Raw genomic sequence first — 27,579 nt, forward strand, 5'->3', positions numbered from 1 at the left:
CTGTGGCGTTGGGGGTGGTTGGGTAAGGTAGGAAAGTGTGGGTGAATGACTGGTGGTGGCCCTGCAGGTGAGCCAAGGTAGTTACTCGTGCCCCCTGCTGGTGTACCCAGGGCAGCCCGTCTCGCCGGGAGTGCAGCACAGTCAACATGCCAGACGAGGACACCCTCCACGTGACAGTTGGCACACCTCAGTTTCAGAGTTTCACCATTTTTCTTTTTAACATTACACACAGATGTTGCATGCTTTCTGGCACTGTGGCCACGCCGCTCATCATTCCTGCAGTTTCTTGCAACATTATTCCACCGTTGGCATTTATAACACCTGCGCCTGGGAGGGTTAATAACCTTCATTGTTTGTTGTCGAAAAGCACTCAGGATAGTAAATCTTTCCGGCGGAGACTTGTCACTAGTCCAATGGGCGAGAATAGTCTCTCTCTGCCAGTTGTTCTTTTTGCATTGACGATGTGATCATGCTGTTCCACCAGTGTGTGATCCTGGTAGAGGTCCAGCCCAAAAATGATGACGGGTGTCCTGTGGGGTATGAGCAGGCGGTGGTGGTTTTCTCATTGTTATACCAGCAAGCTCGTGAGTACAGAAATATTGCACCATCTCTTCAGTAATGTTCACATGGACATGGTTTACACGTTTATTTGCCAACACATACCCACCACCAGGGTGTTTTATTTTTTATTTTTTTGCTGCCTCAGCCAACCATGCATATTTCGTTTCAGTTCCTGTGCCCGGCAGATAATGTAGGTTGATTCTTTCCTTCACATGGTTATGATTTATTAAATCGTTGGTTCCTTTTGTCTTTCTCCGGATCCCAACACTTGTCCCAATGTTAGGCTTTTCATCACTTCTGGGCTCCTGACCACCATTTGACTCCACTGTGAGAGACACCATGCTTGTATCTTCCTCTTGTACACCAAGTGATGTACTACAACCCGTTCTCGCACTTTCTTATAGTCAATATTGGCTTATTAATAATTGCATATGTGACATACTAATTTAATGTGAATATTTTAGTTTACCTTGAAAAGCTTAATAGAAAACACCGACCTAACCTAACCTTCTTAGTATGTTAAGATAAGCATCTTATTGCTTCTTAATTACAATTATTACTTAACCTAACCTATATTGATATTACAGTTTTATAAAAATAATAAAACAAAACCAACATATTTAAATAAATTGTAAATTAACTCAGGATATTGTCAAATATTGTATAAAATCTCTATTGTTTAATAAAACTGAAAAAGAAATTCCTAATATGAAAACTGGTGTTTAGCAAATCTATAGGAAGAGTTTGTACCTTAAAAACAAAATATAACTTGGCATATACTACATATGTACATATTAATCAGCCAAATAGTGAATACAAGCAATAAGTCATATATGTACTGTCTTGTGAGAGAGCGGGTTGTGTACTAGCACTTTGGTGTGAGGCCAGTGAGGCAGCACCTGCCGTCTCTAAAGAGGCAGTTGCCATGCCTCGAGTGTCGCCTGGGCAGATTCACAGCTGCACACATCACGTACCACAGAGTTATTCTTCATTCACACAGCAAAACGGACTCCAATCACAACACAAACAGTTTAATAATTCACACACTATGTATGCATATATGCACACACTATGTATGCTTGTAGAACCACTGCTATGAGGCGGGACACAGAGTCACTAGGCTTCTCGTACCCACTTAAGTGCGCCTATTTTCAAGGTCACTCTGTCCGAGCTGAGATTTCTTGCCAAATGTATATTTTTGTCACGTGTGTAGCTCCTCAGTGTGCACAACATACCTTCTGAATCCAGTGCAATAAACGAACCACTAACAAAAAACATAATACACACAATACGTACCGTAATATTAATAGCAGGTGGAGAGGTGTGTATAAACTGCAGAAACGCTTGGCAGCGCTGAAGGGTATTCCTAGCAACGAGCATGCCACCTATGGTATCTGACTGATGCTTTTCCAGTGTCACTCTGATGCGTAATTGACTCTTACACAATTAATAGTCTCTGATGCATATATGGCCTGGCAATGACATTGACCTGATCATCTAAATTCTGCGAGGCGTACACTTTAATTCAGTATACCGGGGTGAGGACAGTCCCCACCCTCTGTATTAAAAATGTCGCATGGGAAACTCAACTCTGGAGTAGGGCAGCTGGAGCGCAATTCACCTACCCAGCCTGAGACCAGTGCCTGATTCCTTTGCCAGGACACTAGCCCAGCCACGATGCCACCCCTGTGATGGGGCGCACCAAAATTTTCCTTCTCCACACAGAGTTTTCGTGTAATCTGTGCAGGCTGGAACTGGCAGGGTACCATGGAGCATTCCAACGAGTCCTTGCTGAGTGTCTTCTCACCTCATGGCCGTGTATCCTCACTTTTTGAACCATCCATGAGCTCCATATTTGGTGTGACTCCCTCAGGGCGATGGCTGGATCAGGATTCACATGTGCAACGTCTTTAGCTTTGATGTCCATAGGGAATGGAAAGGATGGGGGAGGTAGAGGGATGGGAAGATGAAATTCAGGAAGAAGATGCGAGTGTAGAGAGAGAGGAGGTTTGAAAGTTCGGTGGCCTGTCCACCATGGGTTGACATTTTTGTATGTGTTGTTTGTTTGCGTGTGTTATGTTGGGTTGTCAGTACATTGGCTGGGGGGGCTAGTGTTTGTGACCTTGTTGGTGTCCTAAAGCACTAGAGCAAATGGAGTTGGCTGAAGGAGGTTAATCTTAGCAACATCAGGGTAGTTACACTTCTGATGCCACGACAAATGGTTTTTTGGTTTTATATTTTTTTTTGGTAGCAGTTTTATTTATTTATTTATTATTTTTTATTTATTTATTTATTTTTTTATTTATTTTTTTATTTATTTTTTTTTATTTTTATTTTTTCTTCTTTATTCTTCATTTGGTGTAGATCGGGTCCGGGATGGGCCACTCATCTGGGTCGTCTGGCAGGCCGCTTAGTATTTGAGGTCTTGGGAAGGCCTCATCATGGATGTGTCTGATCACTTTTTGTTGGAGAGTGATTCTTCTGGTTCTGTGTGGTGGTTCGTGGATCTTGTAGTCGCTGGTGGTGTTTTCTGCTACGTAGGGATCTTCGGGGTCTGGGACATACATGTTCTTCATGCGGTACAGCTGTCTTCTGGCCAGGTAGCTGAGCCTGATGTTCATTGCTTCATGTTGAGCGCCTCATGGATTTGGTCAGTTCTTACCCTGTCCATCAGAGTCAGGTCCTCCGCAAAGCGAAGTGATTTGTTTTGTACTCGTTGGATCTTCAGCATGTTGGATTTGTTGGTGAGGTTCAGGGGGACGTAAGGGTATTCCAAGCTAGGCCTTATGATCATTCTGTACAGGTGGAGCTTGATGTGGGATGGGGCTTGCTTGACAACCTGTCCTCTTAAAAAGAACGTCGCTTTTGGCCGTTTGCCCGTATGGCCGAATTTGGACGTAATTTGAAAATGAAAAAAAATGAAAACAAATTTGGAATTTTTTTTTTCAACAACAGTAAGTTAAGGGTCCTCTGATAGGTTAGGTGGGCAGGAAATTCTTATAAAGTTTCAAAACGTTATGAAAAACGTTAATTTAAAGTGTCCTCTTATAGCCTCTGCGCGTAGGCAGGACGACTCAAACAGAAAACGGAACAGAACGTCACTTCTGTGAGTCGATTTCATTTCAAATTACGTCCAAATTTAGCCATATCGCTCATACGAGCCAAAAGTGACGTTCTTTTTAAGAGGACGGGTTGTGCTTGAAACGGAAGAGTCTCGCCAGTGAGCCCCGGGCCATCGCTGTCTTCTGGGATACGTACTGGGAGGAGTTTAGTAGCCTGTTGAAGTTGTAATCGAGCACTGTGTTGGAGTTTGAGATGGCTATGGGTTCACCCCTGATTCTTATTCCCCCCCTCATTTTCGATTGAGAAGGCCATACAGCCGACAGTGCTTAATTGGATCTTTTCTGGGTTAGTGGTGATCCTCCATTTCCTTTCCCAGTTAGCAGTCCTGGCTAGTTCTACGTTTGCCTTACGGGTTACAGTTGCATGCTTGGCCGCTAGGGTTAGATGTTATTACATGTGTTACGTCGTCCGCAAATTGCACGATAATGGTGTCCCTATACTCTGGTTGGGCAGGTCGTTTACAAAGATGTTGAAGAGAACCGAGCTCTAGCATGATCCTTGGGGGACTCCAGCTGTTGGGGTGAAAGCTGCGGCCTCTTTTGCCTTGAAGCTGGGGGTAACTTGCCTATTCTTCAGGAAATTTCTGATCAGCCTGAGGAGGGTCCAGTTTTGCGCTGGTAAGTCTGCTAATTTGTACACAAGACCATCATGCCACAGGCTGTCGAAGGCCTTGTGTACATCCCTCGTCGCAATCAAAGCTACCTGTTTTTGTTTGCGAATTGAGCTTACGGCGTCGTAGATGATGTTTATTGCGTGCTGGGTTGATCTATGTGCTCGAAAGCCAAACTGCTTTTCTGTGAAGAGGTTGTTGTACTACATGTAGTAGTTAAGACGGTTTGACATGATTTTTTCAAAGCACTTGCCTATTGTGTCTAAGAGGGAGATTGGACGGTAGTTGCCAGGTTGGTGGGGGTCTTTCTTGGGTTTGGGAATGAATATCATCTTGGCTGACTTGAATGCTACAGGAATGTGACCCGATGCCAGCATAGCATTGAATAGGTTGAGTATGGATTGCAGAAGATTGCCTGGTAGAAGTTTGATCTGCAGCGCTTTGATCCCTGATGGTCCTGGGGCCTTATCTCTGATGCTTTTGATAACTCCTCTCATCTCTAACATAGTTATGAGTCTTGTTAGAGAGTGGTCGTCTTCTAGGGTTGTCAGGTCTATCAGAGGGGTGCTGTGAAGGGAGGCGTCGTTTTCAGTTGTCCATTGGTTGACACGTTCAAAGTGAGCGTTGTTGAAGGCTCTGCTGTTTGAAGTCGTGAGTGTCTTTTTCCATACTGCGCCCATGAGGTTAGCCTGGTCTTGCGGGTTTTCTATTTTTTCTTGTTGCTCCTCATCATCTTCGTCCAGGAATGTGTGTACGAGGTGGGTGAGGCTGGGGTTAACCGATCCCAAGAGCTGCCTGATCTTGCGCCAGAAAGCTCCCGGCTCCCTTTTGTACTAGTTGGCCTGCCTCACAAGGGTTCCCCAAATGTAGGTCTTGTGAGTCAGCGTTAGGTCTATGGTTTCCCTTCTGAGTGTTTGTAGGGTCAACGCTGGTGGCTGGCCAGTTTGGTAGTGGCTTTGGCAAGCTCGCTGGTACTCATTCATTTTGCCTCTGATTTCTCGGGTCGGTTTATATTGGTGGTAAGTCCTTGTGGTGGATATTTCACAAGTGGCCTCAGTTGCGAGCTGGATGCGGCTGTGGATGGTGTCTACTGCTTGGTCGATCGTTTGGGTTGGGAGGTTTTCGAACTCAATGATGGGGTCGTCAGCAAGGAAGGTGTCATATTCCCGGGCACGTATGGTTTCCAGTCTGGGCCTGGGAGGTGCCACATACCTGAAGGGGGTTGCTTGGAGGGTTGTGACCACAGGGATGTGGTCCGACCCCACGTTCTTGCCTGGGGTTACTCTGCAGTGGAACAGGTCACAATCCCTGTTGGTCAGCACTATGTCAGGGGTGCCCCTCTGATTGCCCGCAAAGAACGTCTTAAAGTGGGGGCCTTGGAAGGAGAGGTCCCGGTTTTGCATTAAGTTGAAGAGCTGCCTGCCCTTGAGGTCTGGCCTGGCAGGAGCGTTGAATAAGGCCTGATGGTGTGCATTCATGTCTCCTGCGATAATAGTAGGGAGGTTCCTATCGAGCAGCCTGTTCAGAGGGATGGAGGGGAGGTAGGCCAGTCTAGGTGGTAGATATGCGGTGCAGATGATGAGGGGGCCGTGTGACGTTGTGAGTTCAATTGCAAGAAAGTGGTCATCTTCTATGAGGATGGGGCGGTACGAGAGCCCTCTTCATATTGGTATTGCCACCCCACTGTACATCCCCCTGTTGACTTCCCTGGTGGAATAGCCCCAAATGGAGATGTGCTGGTCCTATCTAACCGCTGTTTCATTGAGTAGTATAATATCTGGGTTAAGTCTGGCTACCTCCAGAGTGAGGAGGTATCTGTTGTTGAAGTAATGTCTGATGTTCACCTGAAGGATTGTGATCCCCATTATTGGCTATGAGACGTATGTGTTTGTTTGGCTCTAGCGCCAGTGTTATTATATTCGGTTTGGCTGCTGCTATTTGTGGAGGTGGAGGGTAAGTCTATTGAGCCAGGGATCTCGTTCCTGGTTCCGGCAGGGGATTGGATGGGGTTGGGGTTTCCCATTCGTTGCCTGTGCCATTGAGGGGTCTTCGGTGTCACTGCTGTTCATGATGTCCACATCCGTGGTGCTAGAGTCGCTCTCTGGTGGAGAGTTAGGGGGGCTGCTTGCCCTTGCTCTGTCCTCAGGGGATGGGCTTCGGCTGTGAGTGTTGGTCCTAGGCCTCTTGGAACAGCGTTGTGTGGAATTTATTGTTGTGGGGCTGCGGTTTGAGAAGTGCCATTTCCTAGGGCCCCGGATAGGGTTCTGGATGGCAAGGGAGGCTGTGAGAGCTTTGAGTAAAGTCCCGTTTGGGATTGTTGTAGGAAGGGTGGACCTAGGTGTTTGCCAGATTGTCGGGGTAGAGGGGCCGGGGTTGTTCTGGGAGTTTGGAGTCTCCTGGGCGTTGATTGAGGCCTGGGGGCGAGGAGCACTAGGGTTGGGGTTGTTGGGTTGTGCTTGGGCCTGGCCGGCGGTTGTTGTGATGTTAGGAGTCAAGTAGGCAAGCGAGTCCTCGGACATATGGACAGGGGGCAGGCCATTGTCTTTCCTAAGTGAGTTCCAGAAACCTAGGAGCTTCACTGGGTTGTCTGGAAATTGGGTTTGTGCAAATGTTAGGAGTTCGGCCCCTAAGCTGGACTTAGGATCGGGGTTTGGTGCAAGAGAGTTAAGTGTTGAGGCCTGTTGTGTATGGTTCTGGGTTTGCTCTGGTATAACCGTGGGGTTATGGGGATGTTGGGTGCTTTGGTGTCCCCCTTGGGCGACCGACTGGGCCTGTTGTTGGTTAGGGATGCCCCAGACATTTACTGGTGGAGGAGGGGCAGGAATGGTAATAGTTGCTTGTTGACGGGCTGCTGTCGCCGTTTCTTGTAATTGCTTGATTGCATCTTGCCTACGAGGACATAGATGCGAGATTGCAATGTGTGCACCATTTCATAGAGCACATTTGGGTGTTGGGCTTGTGCATTTCCTGTAGCTGTGTTCCCTTGTGCACCTGCTGCACTTGGGGGTTCCATTGTTGCATGCATTGGAATAGTGGTCATACTGAAAGCATTTGAAGCATTGCTTGAGCTTGTAAAACCTCTGTGGGTTGATTTTGTCAGGTTCAGCCTTGATGCCAAATGCAGAAAGACCTTGGGTGCAGACTTGCGTTGCTTGCTCCGGTGAAGCCAGAGTAAGTTTCAGTACTTGGTTGTTGCGTTGGGTTGTGAATCTGTGGGCATGAAGGATTTTAACATCCCTGTTTTTTTCTCTATTTCTTCAACTGAGTGATCCATGATGATGTCATGGATCCTATGTACAAAGATGGTGCGTTGGGCTTGGAATTCGGCAGGAGGGTAGACAGTGATCTTCTTTTCCTTTAGTTTGTTCAGGTTGTCGGTCGAAAGGAGGTCTGGGAGGTTTGCATTGGGTACCAACAAGATGGCTCCATTCGTTATTTTGTACACATTTTTGTAGGTAATCTGGGTGGTCTCATGAACCACCTCAAGTAGTTGGGCTGGAGTACGAACCCGGCCAGATTCGTCTGTGAATCTGACTTTGGTCGCCATAGCTTTGTGGGGCCAGGCAGCCTAGTCTAATCTATACTATGGTGGGTGGTTGTGAAGTGTCCAGGTAGACTAAGTGAATGGTGGGTGTTAGTTAGGCCGAGGCCTCTAACTTCTAGTTGTTAGGCAACTAGAGCTACTAGACAAGGTGGTAATTGAACCTATCGATAGCCTAAGCCTGCTACAAGGCTGTTAGTTGCCCGATCAAACCTCCGCGAGAATTTCAAGAACCCGGTTTTGGCTACCGCTCGGGAATGATCGTTTGGAATGGCGAAATACAAGAGGTAGAAACAGTTTAGAAAGACAGCCTTATTCACACCTTAATTCTATGATTAGTAGGTTATGCATTGTGTATTGTGTGAGTGTGTGTGTGGTGTGTTGCGGTACAGGCAGGGAGAGAATGGGGAGGAGGGGTGGGGAATGGGGGGGGGGGGGAGGGGGTGTGGGATGAAGGATGAGGATGGGTAGTTATTTTATTAGGACATCACACTGCTGTAAGCGTCTGTAGAGCTGGGTTGGTACACAGTACAGTTACCACGGCGTGTCTTGACGCCGAGAGAGCTTGTAGCCGACTGGCAGTGTGTGAGGCTGGTTGCTACGCGGCCGGCCGGCTGGCGCACCAATTCTGAGTGAGGTGGGCGGAGCCAACGCTCAGATATTCCTGTAGGTGGCGGGAGCTTCTGGGAGCACGTCTGCTCTCGGTAGCTGCTGGCTGGCGACTGTCTTTATCGTTTGTTCTTTGTGGGGGGGGGGGGGGTCGTAAGCATGTGTAATGAGTCCGTAGACTATGTCCTGGTAGTGCACAGGTGTGGCCCGGTCTCCATCATGGGGCACGGGCTATGTCCTGGTGAGCGGGCTATGTTCTGGCGAGCGGGCTACGTCCTGGCGAGCGTGCTACGTCCTGGCGAGCGGGCTACGTCCTGGCGAGCGGGCTACGTCCTGGCGAGCGTGCTACGTCCTGGCGAGCGGGCTACGTCCTGGCGAGCGGGCTACGTCCTGGCGAGCGGGCTACGTCCTGGCGAGCGGGCTACGTCCTGGCGAGCGGGCTACGTCCTGGCGAGCGGGCTACGTCCTGGCGAGCGGGCTACGTCCTGGCGAGCGGGCTACGTCCTGGCGAGCGGGCTACGTCCTGGCGAGCGGGCTACGTCCTGGCGAGCGTGCACGTCCTGGTGCCCAGTCAACATCATAGGCATGTAAATGATGATGATGGTAAAGATGCAAATGATGTTGTGGATGTAAATGGGTGATCGGGGTAATGATGCCAATCACTAATTTTTGTTTTATAATTATTATAGTATTAAAAAAATAACAAAAATAAAAAATACAAAATGTCAAAATTAACGTTCAGCATCATATGTGTGTCGGGTAGGCTGTTCCATGTTGCATGTTGGGTTGAACGATAGTTTGATATAGATCGTCCTATTATCGAAAAGTTCATAGTATTTTTTTATATAATGATAGAGTATGCGTGGAGGGGAGTAAGATGTTTGATAAGAAGTAGATGTGAATAATAAAAATAATAAATGATTGAAGATGGGAACACACACACACACACATACATATATACATACATTGAGGGGTGGTAGCCTGGTGGATAGCGCGCAGGACTCGTAATTCTGTGGCGCGGGTACGATTCCCGCACCAGGCAGAAACAAATGGGCAAAGTTTCTTTCGCCCTGAATGCCCCTGTTACCTAGCAGTAAATAGGTACCTGGGAGTTAGTCTGGTGTCACGGGCTACTTCCTGGGGTGTGTGTGTGTGTGTGGTGTGGAAAAAAAAGTAGTTAGTACAGTCGATTGACAGTTGAGAGGTGGGCCGAAAGAGCAAAGCTCAACACCCCGCAAACACAACTAGGTGAATACATTGTAAAACTCGCATGTGCAGTAGCAGAAGCAGTTGTTTCACAAAGAGTGTTACTTGATCCTCCTTCAGAGGCAAGTCGTGAGCAATAAAAAGTTTGCGCTGTTTTTCTAGCCATTGTATATGGTGCAAGTGCTGCCCCAGACACACTCATACCGCACGCTGTGTGCCTTTACCAGCTGAAGAAGGGAAAACCTCATCAACAAAAGGTCCTTGCAGGTATGACCTCACACACACGCACTAGCACTTAAACACATTGGAGGGTCCATCTTGAAGGTTTAGCCATAGGGTAGCGCTTCACCCTCCTGTCGGACCACATTGATTTAGTCTTTTGTTTCTTTCTCAACACCCTCCAGAGGCCCGTACCGTTTGGTATCATTGTTAGAACTGGGTCCAGGCATTACCCTCGTGTGAGACCACACCCCCATACCCCCTCCTTCCTTACTTCCGCTCCAGCCAATCGTCTTGTCATCTGTCAGCTGGAAAGGGTCAATCAGTTGCATTTTTCTTTAATCTTTTCTTTCTGGTCATTGGACGGGCCACTACCCCTAAACCCCTCACCAGATTACTGTTTTACTAGCGTAAGGGAGGCAGATAGACTGACAGACAGACAGACAGTTACTCACACTGATATATATTTGCATCAAGAGATCAGGATACTTTTTCCATAACTAGAGAAAATACTAATTATAAGAGAGAGAGAGAGAGAGAGAGACAGATAGACACAGACAGATAGACTGACAGACAAACAGACAGAGGCAGAGACAGACATTGACAGAGAGCTTAACTAAGACTGTTATGTGTATTATAAACACATCATATTCTTTTGTACAAATATCATTTAAGTAATGTTTACCTTCAATCTATATAAATAAAAATGGAAATGTTCGTTTGTTCAAAATCGCTAATCTCCATAAGTTCTTCACGGATTGCTTTGAAATTTTCACACAACGTTCCATTTGCATCTGAGCGGGTTTTTATCAACCCGTTCTCGCAAATTCGTAAAGTCAATATTGACTTATTAACTACGTGCATAGGTGATATACTAAACATAATAGATACCCTTAAAAAGATTCATAGAAAACACCGACCTTACCTAACCTTGTTAGTATCTTAAGATAAGCATCTTATTGCTTCGTAATTACAATTATTACTTAACCTATACCTACTATAGGTTAGGTAATAATTGTAATTACGAAGCAATAAGATGCTTATCTTAACATACTAAGTAGGTTAGGTAAGGAAGGTGTTTTCTATGAATCTTTTTAAGGGTATCTATTATGTTAAGTATGTCACCTATGCACATATTTAATAAGTCAATATTGACTTATTAAATTTGCGAGAACGGGTTGTTTTTATATACATACTATATCGATATCATGTCTGTGACGGGAAAAAACAATTTTTTTTTTAAAAACTGTGGTTTTCGTGTGTTTTTCATGTGAGGGAAATCTTCGAAACCTCTTTACCGATTGCCTTGAAATTTTGACACAACGTTGCATTGGAATAGGCGAGCATTTTTATATACCTACTATATACATGCCTCACCTGTGACAGGAAAAAACATGATTTTTTTTTTTTAAACAGCGCCATCTGTAGGACGTAGGAGCAACACACACTTTAATCTCCGAAAGTTCTTCACCGATTGCTTTGAAATTTTGACACAACGTTCCATTTGAATACGTGCATGTTTTTATATACCTACTATATAGATGCCACACCTGTAACAAGTGAAAACATGCTTTATTTTTTTAAACAGCGCCATCTGTTGCACTTAAGACCAACACAAGCTATACAAAATATGTTATAATTCCACTTCAATGTTTCCAATTGCATTGATAAATTAAATTTTCATAGATTTTGATTTATTTTCATTTTGATTGAATTATTTTGTGTGACATTGCGTTGGAATTGAGCTGTGTTGTTTACCATACCGTTTATTTTGTGGATATAATTTATTTGTTTTTTTCATTTTCGTTTTTTTAACTGTTTTTATTATTTTTCAGTGCAATTGGTGGTGAAATTGAGCTTTGTCGATTGATCTGAGTTTGAATTGAAATATTTTGTTAGTATTTTTTGTTTTTGTTTTGAAAACATGAAAATGGACAACACGTTTATTTCACAGCTGCAAATGTGCAACAACCAGCTATGAATCCACCGGCTACAGCGTTAACTGCTTTCTTCACGTTATGTCAAAATGACGTGTTTGCAAAAACAATGATGTATTCGGAAGTGTCTACGTATTACACATGGAATGCCAGTAGAAAATCATTTGAACGATGCAAACGAGGAGAGCGAGTCAACGGAAAACTTGGCATATTTAAATAAACTACGATAGGCAGACTGTACACCGTACGTGCATCCTAATCAGGATGAATGCTTCATTCTTCGCATGTTGTTGGTAAATATGCCCGGTCCAACGTCTTTCCACCAATTGAGATTTGTCAGGTTGTTTGCCAGTTCGGCCGGGTTGGGGGCGGGTGAGTCTCTGCCCGCCTGTGCTGACGTGGCGTTACGATGGGGGTCCCTCTCCCCCCGGTCGTCCGGAGTCAGTCTGTGGGACTGGAGTTCTCTGTGCGTTACCCGGAGATTGCGCTGGCTTGTGATATGCTCTCTGTCCCTGTGTTTGAGATTTATGGGGTCGAGTTGGTAACGGCCCATAGGGCGATTGTGAAGTTCACAGAGGAGGTGGCGTATCGCGATTTTCTCCGGCGATACGAAGGGCGGACATTACCCCTGCCGGATGGTGCGGGCACTGTAACCCTCTCTGATAGAAGTGGTGCACTTATTTATGTCAGTGTGCATGGGGCTCCCTTGGAGTTTCCAGAGGGTCTGCTACGGCGGTATTTCGGCCGGTTTGGCGCAGTAGTTAGTGTGAGGGTGAACGTGGTGTCTTCTAGTCCTCTTAAGGGTGTGAGGACTAACATTCGCACCCTGGGCATGAGACTCCGGGCGGATATTCCGTCCTCTGTGCGCCTTATGGGGTACAACGTTCGGATATTTTATGCCCGCCAGAAGCAGACGTGTTATCGTTGTGGTCTTTTGGGCCATCAGGCTGCTGCCTATTCTGCGCCTGCCATTGCACCAGTGAATCTCTTTAGTGAGGAGGATTTTCCGCCACTTCCTGTGGGGGATGATTCGGTGGATGTGGACGTCTCTTCGGCTGAGGAGGTGCCCTCTGTTTCAGCTGTTGCTCCGCCTGTTGCGCCCACTGTTGTTGTCGCCTCTCCTCCGGTGGTTGTGTCCTCGCCTAGTGCTCAGTCTGTTCCGGCTGGTGTCCCTGAGCCTCTTCCGTCTGCCATCTGCTCGGGACCTTCGTCTTCCGGTTCTTCCTCTGCTGCGTCTGTCCTGGTCCCTGCACCCTCGCCGTCTGTGCTGGGTGATGGGGTGGCTGCGGAGCCTCCTGCTGTGTGTGGTCCGGTTCCCCCTGTGGTAGAGGCTGCTGCCGTTCTGCGTCGGGCGTCAGTTCATCCGGCTAGTGGTGCCCGTGCCTCTGGATCTGCTTCCGGCTCTGACAATATCCGGCTTGAGCCCAAACGTTCCAGGCGTTCGTCTATGGCCTGGGCTGATGTTGGGGACTTTAGTGACTGTGGGTCTTCAGGTGTTGACGGCGTGGATCCGGCTGAGTCGTTGTCTCCGCGGTTGGTGGTGGCAGAGGTTCATGTGCCTGCTGGTGCTGATGCCCGTGTCTCGGGTGTGTCTCCTGTGTCTTCCTCGCCCGGGGGCTCTCCGCAGTGGGGTGTGGTGGCCTCTGCTGCCAGGGATGGTGCAGATGCTGGTGCTGGGCGTGGCTTGGTGGTGACTTTACACAAGGATACGCACAGCCGTGATTCCCTGCAGTCGTCTGGTGGTGTGCCCATGGCTGCTGGTGCCCCTGTGGTGGTGCCCTCTGTTGAGCCCTCTGTCGAGCCCCCTCCTGCGGTGTTGTGCCTTGAAGACCTGGAGGCCCGGGTTGCCGAGTTCCTGCTGCTTGCTCGGCCGGAGGACTTTTCTGGTGGTCGGGTTCCGGGTGTATGGGATCGGGTGGCGGCTACTGGCGTCCGGAGGGACACCGTGTGGGTTCCACGTCTGCGGGTGTTTGTTTCCGAGGTTCTGGTTCGCATGGCGCCCCTGGTATTGGGTCACGCCTCCTGGACAACGTGGCTGCTTTGGGAGGCGTTCAATGTGCGGTTTCCACCGGATATGTTCCCGGGCAAATATGTACGCTGATTTCATGTTACTGTAGTTGTTGTTTTTGTTGGTATTCTTGGCTAGTTGGGTGCTGTGCGAAGTGTCTTGTTATGTTTCTTGATGTGCTTTATGTTGTGTTTTATTCTCGGTCCTTCAGGCCAGTGCATGTATGTTGTTGTTTATACCTGTTTTGTTTTCTGGTTTGCGTGGTTTGCTTGTTTATTATTATTGTTTATTTTGGCCTCGCCCTTTGTTACGGGGCGGATGGTTTGGTGTGAGTGTTTTTATTCCTGTATTGTTTCTGTGCTGTACGTTTGACCTGGTGTTTTCATATTGCTTTACCTGTTGTACGTGTTTGTTCTTTATGTTTTGTTTGGAATGTATTGTGATTGTCCTGTTATGTTTCCTGTTATGCCTCTTGATGTATGTTTTGTTTTATGAAGGTTTTGTTTTGTGATGTTACTGTGATTGCTAGTTTGCCATTATATTGTGTTTTGTGCCTTGATGTATGCTGTATTTTTCTATGCATTTATCGTGTTTGTGTTTTGTTGTGCTTTGCTGTCGGCCCTTCTGGCTGGTGGTCTATTGTTTTATTTTGTTCTGTTCTGTATTCTGTGTTGTTTTTATTGTATTTAAATTGCATGCTTTGCATGTAAAAATAAAAAATAAAAAAAAAATTGAGATTTGTCAACGATGTAACACATGCCACTTCCCGTAGTGCATGTCATGCTCTGAATTTATTGGTGAACCATCGGCACTGTGATAAATGCATTAATGACGCGTGCAACACGTCACATCCAAATCAAATTCGTGCATTGTTTGCAATCATATTGACCACCAGCTCTCTGTTATCTCCAACAGAATTATGGGATAATTATAAATCGCACATGGCTGAAGATATTATCCGTCGAATACGCAAGGAAAATTAAAATATGAACATGGATTTTACGGCAAAAATATTAAACGAAGCATTGATAATGATTGAAGACTTGTGCTTAGAAATCGTGAACAAAGTTCTCAATCAATTGGAAATGCCATCATCGAATCGATCTGCTGCTTCGTTCAATGTAGAATTGCGTCGTGAACAAAATTACAATACGGGCGATCTGTTGTCGTATGTTTAATCAAATATTCCTAGGCTAACGCTTGAGCGAAAAGGCATTAACAATCAAATAATTCAATCTGTCAATAACGGGCTTGGAGAAATCTTCTTAGATGCGCCAGGAGGAACTGGAAAAACCTTCCTAACTAGATTGATTCTGGCAGTATTTCGATCCCAAAATGGCATAACCTTAGCTCTTGCATCGTCCAGAATTGCTACGACATTGCTACCAGGTAGAAGAACTGCTATTTTGACTTTGAAATTGCCATTGAACATGCAATTCATTGAAACTCCCACGTGCAACATTTCCAATGCATCCGGCATGGGAAAAGTATTGCAGAAATGCAAACTTATTGTTTGGGATGAATGCACAATGCCCCACAAAAAAATTGTTCGAGGCTCTTGATCGATCATTGCATGATTTGCGTGGAAACATTAGACCATTTGGGAACGCATTAATAATGATTCCAGGAGATTTCAGGCAAACATTACCTGTAATTCCTCGATCGACACCAGCGGACGAAATAAATGCTTGCCTGAAATACTCTACTTTGTGGCGCCACGTAAAGACATTTAAATTAACTACAAATATGCATGTAGTTATGTAGCTACTGCAAAACGATCCACCAGCTGAGATATTCTCACATCAATTTCTAGAAATTGGGAACGTAAACGGGCCAGTTGTTTTGACCTCAGGACGAATTTCATTGTCTCATAACTTCTGCAATTTAGTGACGTCAAAAGAAGAATTGGTTGAAAAAGTATTTCCCAATATTGAAACCAATAATAAGAATCACGATTGGCTGAGTGAACGAGTCTTGTGGCCAAGAACAAAACGTCAACGACCTTAACAATATTATTCAGTCTAACATTCATAGCGAGGCAATCACATAAAAATTTAAGTCCGTCGACACTGTTGTGGAAGCAGATGAAGCGGGTTATTATCCAACAGAATTTTTTAATTCACTTGGTCTGCAAGGGATACCATCACACATACGGCAATTGAAAATAGGCATGCCAATTATCATGTTGCAAAATATCAACCAGCAAAATCTTTGCAACGCCAACCCCCACCCCATCCGGCCCGTTGGCGTCGTGAGGGGGCTTGGTGGACGGCTGCCGGAGTGTGATGCTCCGTGGGGCAGTCCTTTGTCCTTTTCTGGCCTTGCACTCCTGCTGCTGTCTTCTCTAATTGTGCCGGATCGCTTTTCCTTTTCCTTATGTTTCGTTTTTCTCCCCCCTCTTCTCCTATCTGCTTGTCGTTTCCTGCCGACCTTTTGCTTGTTTTGGATTATTTCTTTGGACTTCTTCTATTTTGACGCCCGGGTGCTTCAGGAGGCATACTCTTACACCCGTAGAACTGTAGTACCCAACGTCTCGAGCGAGGGGAACCTTTTATTGTCAATCCCCCTTTCGTCGCTGAACCTGATCTCGACGGACTGACGGTTCTTAAGGTGGCGTTTGTGGGGCGTATACTCACGACGCACCCCTAGGGGGCCCCGGCATGATCGGCGATAGCATCCTGTTGGGTGTCCTGCCTCTAATTGTGGCTCCATGGTGGGTATGGGGGCACATTCGTGGATGAATTTCTTTCTCTTCGTCTCTATGTCGTTGAATGTTTCCGTTGTACCCTCTCCGGCTCGTGGGGTGGGCGACCAAGCCCCTGAGTCGGCCTGTATTGGAAGACCAGGCTCTGTAGCTCCCGCTGCGTCGGGCCCCGACCTTGCTCCTCCTTTGACCGTCCTGACTTCTTCCCCCAGCTCCCCTCCCTCCTCTGTGGTTGGGTCGAGCCTCCAGCCCCCGGTGGTGACCACTTCGTCCCCTGGTGCGGCTAAGTCTCTCGTTGTGACTACTGCGCCTTTTGACCCCTCTCTCTCTAGGGGTTCTCAACGCCGTTCGCGCCCCAGCCGCACTCGCTCGATTCCTTCCCGTGCTGATGCGTATCAGGCCTTGTTTGGTCCTGCTTCATGGGCCAAATACTTTGATCTCCTCCCTCTTGATTCTGCGCCTCCTGACGATTTCTCCCTCTGTCGGCATCTTGTAGATTCCGTGGATGCGTCTGTTACTTTCAACCCCACTCGTCTCGGTACACGTGTCGTTGCTGCTCCTTCTCAGGATGCAGCTTCCCGCTTGGCTGCCTTATCTTGCCTTGGCGAGATCCCTGTTCGGGTCTCCAAGAACGTTCAGATGAATGCCAGTGTTGGCACTATTCTCCTCCCACCCCATGTTGCAACCGGTGTTCGGAATCTGCAAAATTGCCACGATGATATTCGGCATATCCTTGATGCCCAAGGCCATTCTGTCCTCCAGGTTGACTCGTTTACTCGTCCCCCTCGTGGTCGTCGCCGTCAACCCCCTTCGCGTTGTGAAGATCACCTTTTAATGGTAGGACCCTTCCATCCTCTGTCATTCTTGCTGGTGCTAGGTGCTCTGTCCAGGAGTATATTCCTTCTCCTCGACTTTGTAACAAGTGCTGGAGGTTTGGGCATGGTGCCCTCCGCTGCTCTGGGACTGTCTCTCTCTGTCCTTTGTGTGGGGGTGACGGTCACTCTAAGTCGGAGTGCACTTCTCCCCAAGTTCGCTGTCTCAACTGCGGTGAGGCCCATCCTACCTTCTCCCGTGCCTGTGTCCATTATAAGCTTGAGGCAGCCGTCCTCAACCTGAAGCACCGGGAGCGTTTATCTTTTCCTGAGGCGAGGCGCCAGGTTCGCCGACTCCCGCCTTATACTAACATCTCTTATGCTCGCGTGTTGCGCTCTTCCTCTCCTCGTCCTTCCCCCCTTCCTCAAAATCACAACCGTTTCCGGGCCTTGGACCCTGATACGCCCACTGCCCCCTCCTCTGTCCCTTTGTGTTCTGTCCCGAGGGGTCTCCCTCCTGGTCCTCTGTCTGGGGTTCCCCTTCTTTCTACCCGGTCTGTCATGTCTCCTGTGTCTTCTTCCTCGTCCCCCTCCGATCCTCCTTCCCATCCTCTTCCTCCATCTATCGGCTCTTCCCGCCGCCTGTCGGTGCAGGCGGATGTCCATCGCTCTCCTAACGGCCGTCGTGTGTGCTCTCGTTCAGCTTCTCCTGTTGAGACACTGGAATCCGTTGCCCGGTACGTAGTTGCTGGGACACCAGTCTCTTTAAGTCAGAAGCGTAAGCCTGGCTCCTCTCCTTCCTCCTCCCCGGCGGGTAAGAAGGCTTCGCTTTCTTCCTCAGCTCCTACTTCTGGCTCTGTTGCTCCTTCCCCTCCCGTTTCAGTGATTCCGCCCCCTGTTCCTGCTATGGAGGTTTCTTGGGCCCCTGCTTCCCTTTCGGTTGCTGCTCTTGCTGGGGTGCGCTCCCCTCTTCCTGCTGCTGTCCTTGACTGCTCCTCTCCGTTGTCTCCTCCTCTTCCTCCTCCTCCTTCTCCTCCGGACCCCGCCCGCCCACCTCTGATCTGTTCTCCTGTTTCCTTCCCTCCGTCTTTGCTCAGTTTACCCATGCCCCCTAACCCTGACTTTGCTGACCCTGATATTCTTTAACGTGCTCTGTTGCTCTTTCGCCTTTGTTTCTTCCTTGTTCTCTGTTTTTGTCCTTTCTCTTCTCGTCGTTGTCCATTCTTCAATGGAACGTTCGAGGTTATTACGCCAATTTCCTCGAACTCCAACTTCTGATTTCGCGGTTTTCGCCCCTTTGTGTCTGTCTCCAGGAGCCGATGCTTGGTGCTCGTCCTGGTCGTTTTCGTGGCTATTCCTTTCTCCCCCCCCCCCAGCCGTTGCTGGGGCTTCTAATTCTTCTGCTCTCTTGATTCGTGCTGATGTTCCCTTTGTTCCTTTACTTTTTCCTTTGCCTCTCTATTGTTCTGCTGCTCGTATCTTTGTGGGGAAATGGTACACAATTTGTTCCATTTATCTCCCCCCGAGTGTCCCGCTCTCTCTTCCTGATTTGAAACACCTCCTAGACTCCTTGCCGGAGCCTGTGCTCCTGCTGGGTGACTTCAATTGTCGTCATTCTCTTTGGGGTGACGTTCTGACGAATACCCGGGGTCGCCTTCTTGAGCCGTTTCTCCTCTCTTCTTCCCTGTCTCTTCTGAATTCTGGTGAGCCCACTCATTTGGACTCTCGGACTCGCACCATTTCTTGTCTTGATCTTTCTCTCTGCTCTTCTTCTCTTTACTTAGATTTCACGTGGCTGGTTCTTGATGACCTCCATGGAAGTGATCATTTCCCCGTCCTTGTTTCCTTTTTCTCTTTTCGCCCTTCCCTCTCTTTCCCTAGGTGGCAGTTTGCTAAGGCGGACTGGACCCTATTTACCCTCAATGCTGCTCTCTCTGACCTCTCCCTTCTGCCTCTCTCTCGCGCTCTCCTCCTTTTTCATGACACTGTCTTCAACGCTGCCCTCCGCTCTATTCCTCGCTCTTCCTCTCGGGGTCCACGGAAGTGCGTTCCCTGGTGGAATGCGGACTGTGCTCAGGCTGTCCGCTGTAAGCGTGCAGCCTGGAAGAGGCACCGCCGTAGGCAGACGACCGATTCTTTTCTTTTCTTTCGGAAAGCGAGTGCGGTGGCCCGTAGGGCCATCCGTACGGCTAAGCGTGAATGTTGGGCATCTTATGTCTCAACAATTACGTCCGAAACCCCTCTGACCCAGATCTGGAAGCTTACCCGCTATCCGCAAGATAGCGGGTAAGTTCGTTCCCGATGTTTCACCGGTCCTTCACCTCCATGATACTCTTGTGGCGGACCCGTTGCAGGTCGCTTCCGAACTGGGTTCCCACTTTTCTTCTGTTAGCTCTGGTCTTCATCTTCCCCAATCTTTCCTTCTTCGTAAACCTGTCCTTGAGTCTCGTCCTTTAGATTTCTGCACTCATCTTCAGCTTCCCTATAATGATCCCTTCTCTCTCTCTGAACTTCGTTCTGCCCTGGCCCTCTGCGGTTCTACGGCAGCGGGCTCCGATGGTATTCATTATGAGATGCTTCGCCATCTCCCTCCGTGCACGTCTCAGTATTTACTGAGTCTGTATAATCGGATCTGGGAGTCGTCGTCAGTCCCTGAGGACTGGCTCGATGCCGTTGTCCTCCCTGTTCGCAAACCGGGGTCTCTGGGTACTTCCCCTAAGGACTTTCGCCCTATTGCTCTCACAAGTTGTGTCTGCTAACTCTTTGAACGTATGGTTAACGTTCGTCTGATGTGGTTCCTGGAACACCATCACCTCCTCTCCCCTTCTCAATTTGGTTTCCGCAAGTGCCGCAGCACGACAGATGTCCTGGTGAACTTGGAGGTCTATATTCGTACTGCTTTTGCTGTGAAGACCCCCGTTGTTGCCGTCCTTTTAGACCTGGAAAAGGCTTTCGACACCACTTGGCGATATCATATTCTATCTCAACTTCATTCTTTTGGCCTTCGTGGTCATCTCCCTCTCTTTCTACGCAGCTTCCTCTCTCGTCGTTCCTTTCGGGTGCGCCTTGGTACCGCTCTCTCTGCCTCTTTTCAGCAATACGAAGGTGTGTCCCAGGGTAGTGTTCTGAGCACTACTCTTTTTCTGGTTGCCCTCAATGGTCTTCTTTCCTCTCTTCCTTCTGGTGTCTTCTCCGCTCTCTATGTCGATGATCTTACCCTTTGCAGTCAGGGTGATGATTCGCCTCTCCTTCAACGCCGGCTTCAACTTGCAATTGATGCCGTGTCGTCTTGGGCCACCGATCATGGCTTCAAGTTCTCTACTTCTAAGACTTGTGCCATGACTTTTACGCGGAAACGGGTTGTTCTTCGTCCCTCTTTGTCACTTTATGGTCATCCCCTTGAATTCAAAGATTCTGTGAAGCTTTTGGGGTTATTCCTTGACACTCGTTTGTCTTGGTCTCCCCATATCTCTTACCTCCGTGTTGAGTGCTCTAAGGCCCTTACCCTCCTTCGGGTCTTGTCCCATACTTCTTGGGGGGCAGATAGGCGCACTCTCCTTGCTTTACATTCCTCTCTCGTCCTGTCTAAGCTCGATTATAGTTGCCCTGCTTACTCGTCTGCTTCTCCTTCTACTCTTCGCCGTCTTGATGCTTTGCACCATACTGGGTTGCGCCTCAGTTCTGGTGCCTTTCGTTCGACTCCCGTCCTTAGCTTGTATGTTGACACTGGCTTCCTGTCTCTCCAGGACCGCCGTGATCGCTACTGTCTTCGCTATCTTGCGCGGTCCTTACAACATCCTTCCTCTCGCCTCTGTCGTGCTTTAACTTTTACCCCTCTTGCGGTTCCTGTTCCTCTTCACCACTTCCCTCTTTCTGTCCGGTTATCTCGCCTCCAGGATTCTCTTTCCGTTCGTATTTCTAATGTTTCTTCTCGTGTTGTTCCCTCTTTGCCCCCGTGGAGAGTCCCTCTTCCGCGGTTTTGTACTTCCTTGACCCGTATCACTAAAGCTTTTACCCCTCCTACGGTTCTAAAATGCCCTTTCCTTGAGCACTTTTCTTCTCACTCCCGCTCCGTTTCTGTCTTCACCGATGGGTCTAAGTCGGCGGACGGTGTTGGCTACTCTGTTGTTTTTCCTGATCGCACTTATGTGTCGCTTACCTCCGGAGACTAGCATTTTTACAGCGGAACTTTATGCTATTCTCTATGCTCTTCGTCTCCTGCTTTCTCGTTGTCAGTCTTCCTTTGTAGTTGTTGTTGACTCTCGTAGTGCCCTCATGGCTCTTGGGTCCTTTAATCCGGTTCATCCAGTAGTTGTCGAGATCCAGCATTGGCTGTTTCTTGTTCACAGTAAATTTAAGTCGGTTGAGTTTTGTTGGGTTCCCAGCCATATTGGTGTGTCTTTAAATGAGCGTGCGGATGCTGCCGCCAAGGAAGCTGTCCGCTCTTGTCCCATCTCTCGTAAAGGCATTCCGTATTCCGACTTTTACCCGGTTATCCATTCCTCAGTCCTTACCCGTTGGCAGGCTTCTTGGTTGTCTGTTACTGGTAACAAGCTACGTACTCTTAAATGTTGTGTTTCCTCGTGGCCGTCCTCCTTCCACCGTAACCGGCGGTGGGAAACAGCTCTGGCGAGGTTGCGTATTGGCCATACTCGCTTAACCCATGGTCACTTGATGGAGCGCCGCCCTGCTCCTTATTGTCCTAGTGTCATTGTCCCTCTTACGGTCGTGCATGTCCTTCTTGAATGTCCTGACTTCCAGGACGAGCGTGTGTCTTGCTTTCCGACCGCCCCACGCGGTCACCTGTCCCTCAATAGAATTCTTGGTGACTCGGATACTTTTGATATCGTTCGCCTTATGCGTTTTTGTTCTCGTATTGGCATCCTTGGTGATATTTAGCGCCCTCTGATTATTTTGCGCATTTGATGGTGCTACATAGCCTTCCCGGTTTGGTGCCTTCTTTTGATAATTACTTACTTACTTTTGAGACCCCTGGTGTCGATTACACAGGAGCTTTAATTCTTACTGGCACACCAGATAAAGTACCAGTAAAGGCCTATATTTGCCTCTTCACGTGTGCAACCACACGAGGTGTACACTTAGAAGTGACTTTGACATGAGTGCAGAAGCCTTTATCCAAGCCTTTCGTCGCTTTGCTGCACACAGATCCTGCCCCAAATTAATGATTTCCGACAATGGATCAAATTTTGTGGCAGGAGAAGCTTGCTTACGAGAGGTGTAGAATCACCCATAGGTACAATCTGTTTTAAAACAAAGACAGTGCCACTGGAAATTTATACCCCCCAGAGCACCCTGGCTAGGTGGTTTCTATGAACGATTGGTGGGAACTGTCAAGAAATGCCTCAGGAAGGCCTTACATCGACAGAAAATTAGTTTCCCTGAATTACAAAAATTCGTCGTAGAAATTGAGGTGCGAGTCAACAACCGCCCACTAACTTACCTTTCAGATGACTTTTCTCAGAGAGAATCCCTGAGTCCCTCACACTTAATTCATGGAGGTCTACTGAGCCCTTTGATATCTCTAGCAGACGAGGATCCAGCCGACCCTTCACATGTAAATAGGAGTGACTTAGTGGAAAGCTATCAACATATCTTTCAAGGGTAATCGAGAAGTTGAATGAAGTGTGGACTCGAGAGTACCTCACCGCTCTAAGGCTCCATTACGGAGCATCGAGCCCCTACAATAAAGTTCAACTGAAACCAGGAGACCTAGTGTTAATCGACAGTGATGGCCCCAGGTCAGAGTGGCCAATAGGCAAGATTGTCTCTGTCTATTCAAATCACCAAGGCGTCCTGAGAGTTGTAAAGGTTTTGTGCCGAGGCACTACTACCCTATAAACATTGGAGAAATTGGTACCTCTCGAATTAGCTGAACGTGAGTGTTCTACAGAACCAACTTTGCCACCAGTTTCCGAGGACAGCGAGTCTGTTCCCACGAGCACACGACCACTTAGAGCTGCTGCTCAACAATGCAAATGGAAACTACAACAATATTTTAGCTCTGATTAAGAGCAAATAATTCATCATTCGATTTAAGGTAGTCATGATGATACCATGTTGTGATGTTTAGTAACAAGTCACAATGACCCTGGACGTTCACCTCACTGTGGATTTGAAGTGTCCTTAACTTTGAGTGACTTAATCATATTACATTTATTTTAATTTGTGTAGGCTATAGACTACACCATTACCACATCTACTAAGAATATATCTGATTTTGCAAGACTTTTGTGGCTTAGTAACATAACCATTACACGTCAAAGCGACACAAGTCACTGAGTGCACTGTAGGCTTTAGAATTTCTTAACTTTAGATGATTTATTAATTCAATGTCTCAACACTTAATATAAGTTCCCTAAGAAGACTTAGTCTTATCTGTTACTAACAGAATCAGGACACCCGGTATGTGCGTACTAACTTACGAACCTTATATATATAAATATATAATATATATATATATATATATGTCGTACCTAGTAGCCAGAACGCACTTCTCAGCCTACTATGCAAGGCCCGATTTGCCTAATAAGCCAAGTTTTCACGAATTAATTGCTTTTCGACTACCTAACCTACCTAACCTAACCTAACTTTTTCAGGTACCTAACCTAACCTAACCTATAAAGATTGGTTAGGTCAGGTTAGGTAGGGTTGGTTAGGTTCGGTCATATATCTACGTTAATTTTAACTCCAATGAAAAAAATTGACCTCATACATAATGAAATGGGTAGCTTTATCATTTCATAAGAAAAACATTAGAAAAAATATATTAATTCAGGAAAACTTGGCTTATTAGGCAAATCGGGCCTTGCATAGTAGGCTGAGAAGTGCGATCTGGCTACTAGGTACGACATTATATATATATATAGATATATATATATATATATATATATATATATATATATATATATATATATATATATATGTCGTACCTAATAGCCAGAACGCACTTCTCAGCCTACTATTCAAGGCCCGATTTGCCTAATAAGCCAAGTTTTCATGAATTATTGTTTTTTCGTCTACCTAACCTACCTAACCTAACCTAACCTAGCTTTTTTTGGCTACCTAACCTAACCTTACCTATAAATATAGGTTAGGTTAGGTTAGGTAGGGTTGGTTAGGTTCGGTCATATATCTACGTTAATTTTAACTCCAATAAAAAAAAAATTACCTCATACATAGAGAAAAGGGTTGCTTTATCATTTCATAAGAAAAAAACTACAGTAAATATATTAATTCAGGAAAACTTGGCTTATTAGGCAAATCGGGCCTTGAATAGTAGGCTGAGAAGTGAGTTCTGGCTACTAGGTACGACATATATATATATATATATATATATATATATATATATATATATGTCGTACCTAGTAGCCAGAACTCACTTCTCGGCCTACTATTCAAGGCCCGATTTGCCTAATAAGCCAAGTTTTCCTGAATTAATATATTTTCTCTAATTTTTTTCTTATGAAATGATAAAGCTACCCATTTCATTATGTATGAGGTCAATTTTTTTTTATTAGAGTTAAAATTAACGTAGATATATGACCGAACCTAACCAACCCTACCTAACCTAACCTAACCTATCTTTATAGGTTAGGTTAGGTTAGGTAGCGGAAAAAGTTAGGTTAGGTGAGGTTAGGTAGGTTAGGTTGCCGAAAAACAATTAATTCATGAAAACTTGGCTTATTAGGCAAATTGGGCCTTGCATAGTAGGCTGAGAAGTGCGTTCTGGCTACTAGGTACGACATATATATATATATATATATATATATATATATATATATATGTCGTACCTAGTAGCCAGAACTCACTTCTCAGCCTACTATTCAAGGCCCGATTTGCCTAATAAGCCAAGTTTTCCTGAATTAATATATTTACTGTAGTTTTTTTCTTATGAAATGATAAAGCAACCCTTTTCTCTATGTATGAGGTAATTTTTTTTTTATTGGAGTTAAAATTAACGTAGATATATGACCGAACCTAACCAACCCTACCTAACCTAACCTAACCTATATTTATAGGTAAGGTTAGGTTAGGTAGCCAAAAAAAGCTAGGTTAGGTTAGGTTAGGTAGGTTAGGTAGACGAAAAAACAATAATTCATGAAAACTTGGCTTATTAGGCAAATCGGGCCTTGAATAGTAGGCTGAGAAGTGCGTTCTGGCTATTAGGTACGACATATATATATATATATATATATATATATATATATATATATATATATATATATATATATATATATATATATATATATATATATATATATATATATATATTGGTGTATACTGGTAGCAGGTTTTCTTTCAAACATGTTTCATTGAATATGACCGCATATTCTGTATTTATTATTTTCTGGTTTAGGGCTTCTATCCCTCTAACTATTTTCTTAGCATCAGGGCTTAATTGAAATAGGAGTTCTCCAAAACTCATTTTCGTACTTTTAAGGTGAAGAAAAGAAGTGATTTACTATAGAGTGTATTACACTTATTTTCCTGCAGCCCCTATGTTTATCCCTTATGTATCCCCCCATGTTTTCACCTTCATTGTATTATCACCTGACCTAATGCGGGTATAAAATCAACTAGTATTGTAAGATCTGTTCACTTGAGAATGAACCATGGAGGTTCGAAACGTCGTGCAAATTATACAAATAAGTGTAATACACTCTATAGTAAATCACTTCTTTTCTTCACCTTAAAAGTACGAAAATGAGTTTTGGAGAACTCCTATTTCAATTAAGCCCTGATGCTAAGAAAATAGTTAGAGGGATAGAAGCCCTTAACCAGAAAATAATAAATACAGAATATGCGGTCATATTCAATGAAACATATATATATATATATATATATATATATATATATATATATATATATGTCGTACCTAGTAGCCAGAACGCACTTCTCAGCCTACTATGCAAGGCCAAATTTGCCTCATTAGCCAAGTTTTCATGAATTAATTGTTTTTCGACTACCTAACCTACCTAACCTAACCTAACTTTTTCGGCTACCTAACCTAACCTAACCTATAAAGATAGGTTAGGTTAGGTTAGGTAGGGTTGGTTAGGTTCGGTTATATATCTACGTTAATTTTAACTCCAATAAAAAAAAATTGACCTCATACATAATGAAATGGGTAGCTTTATCATTTCATAAGAAAAAAAATAGAGAAAATATATTATTTCAGGAAAACTTGGCTTATTAGGCAAATTTGGCCTTGCATAGTAGGCTGAGAAGTGCGTTCTGGCTACTAGGTACGACATATATATATATATATATATATATATATATATATATATATGTCGTACCTAGTAGCCAGAACGCACTTCTCAGCCTACTATGCAAGGCCCGATTTGCCTAATAAGCCAAGTTTTTCTGAATTAATATATTTTCTAACAAAAATTCTTAATGAAATGGGTAGCTTTATCATTTCATGGTAGTAGGCTGAGAAGTACGTTCTGGCTACTAGGTACGACATATATATATATATATATATATATATATATATATATATATATATATATATATAATGTCGTACCTAGTAGCCAGAACGTACTTCTCAGCCTACTACCATGAAATGATAAAGCTACCCATTTCATTAAGAATTTTTGTTAGAAAATATATTAATTCAGAAAAACTTGGCTTATTAGGCAAATCGGGCCTTGCATAGTAGGCTGAGAAGTGCGTTCTGGCTACTAGGTACGACATATATATATATATATATATATATATATATGTCGTACCTAGTAGCCAGAACGCACTTCTCAGCCTACTATGCAAGGCCAAATTTGCCTAATAAGCCAAGTTTTCCTGAAATAATATATTTTCTCTAATTTTTTTCTTATGAAATGATAAAGCTACCCATTTCATTATGTATGAGGCTAATTTTTTTTTATTGGAGTTAAAATTAACGTAGATATTAGACCGAACCTAACCAACCCTACCTAACCTAACCTATCTTTATAGGTTAGGTTGGGTTAGGTAGCCGAAAAAGTTAGGTTAGGTTAGGTAGGTTAGGTAGTCGAAGAAACATTAATTCATGAAAACTTGGCTTATTAGGCAAATCGGGCCTTGCATAGTAGGCTGAGAAGTGCGTTCTGGCTACTAGGTACGACATATATATATATATATATATATATATATATATATATATATATATATATATATATATATATATATATATATATATATATATATATATATATATATATATATATATATATATATATTGTCACGG

This window comes from Procambarus clarkii, chromosome 58 (genome assembly GCF_040958095.1).
Source record: "Procambarus clarkii isolate CNS0578487 chromosome 58, FALCON_Pclarkii_2.0, whole genome shotgun sequence".
Classification (NCBI taxonomy): Eukaryota; Metazoa; Arthropoda; class Malacostraca; order Decapoda; family Cambaridae; genus Procambarus; species Procambarus clarkii.